The sequence below is a fragment of the Alligator mississippiensis genome, chromosome 7 (genome assembly GCF_030867095.1).
Source record: "Alligator mississippiensis isolate rAllMis1 chromosome 7, rAllMis1, whole genome shotgun sequence".
NCBI classification, from domain to species: domain Eukaryota; kingdom Metazoa; phylum Chordata; order Crocodylia; family Alligatoridae; genus Alligator; species Alligator mississippiensis.
The window spans coordinates 62,042,122-62,042,961 of NC_081830.1; positions in this window are offsets into that span (position 1 = coordinate 62,042,122).

An 840-nucleotide genomic window follows, 5' to 3' on the forward strand; every position below is an offset into this window, starting at 1 on the left:
TGAATTGGGGGGAAAGTGGAGGTGCTAGTGTGGAAAAAAAATGTTGCCATGCTCCACCTTTCTCTTTTACCATCAGTAAGAAGCATGTATGAGACACAAATTCACCCCATCCCATAATTCTTGCAACATTAAATAATTGAATAATGAACTGTTCACTCATAAATGGTCATTAGGGGTCTGTGAAATGGGCTCTATTTGATTCAGATTCAGCCCAAATCGGGAACAGTGATTCGATTTATTGATTCTGATCACTGTCCCCGATTTGATCCAGCTGGATCCAAATCTGAAGATTCAATGCTGATTTGGGGAATCAGTGATTCGGACACAGACACAGCTTTAAATGTTTTTGTACATACCTCAAGGTACTAGGCATGGCTTATGAATGCTGTGACGCTGGGGTGGATGGAGTGCCCCACAGGAGCGCGGGGAGGGGGAACCCGGTTCAGCAATGAACCCGGAAGTGGACCAGAACTACTTCCAGTCCACATCCAGGTTTGCAAGGAGGCCCCTCAGCACCCCTCTGGCTTGGTGATTGGCCATGGAGGAACCCCAGGTACCCCCTCCACCCCCCAGACCCAGGAGGCACCAGTCGCCAAGCCGAAGGGGCACGGCCGCCCCTCCCCCCCCGAGCATTCCCCAGCAGACCTGGAAGGGGACTGGAAATGCTTCTGGTCCACTTCCAGGTTTGCTGCTCAGTGCGCTGGGGAGCCCCCCGTGCTTCTGTGGGACACTCCACGCACCCCAGCATTGCAGCACTCACGAGCTGCCTGGTACCTTGAGGTATGTAGAAAAAACATTTAAAGCTGTGTTTATATCCGAATCTCTGAATCTTTTGGAGGG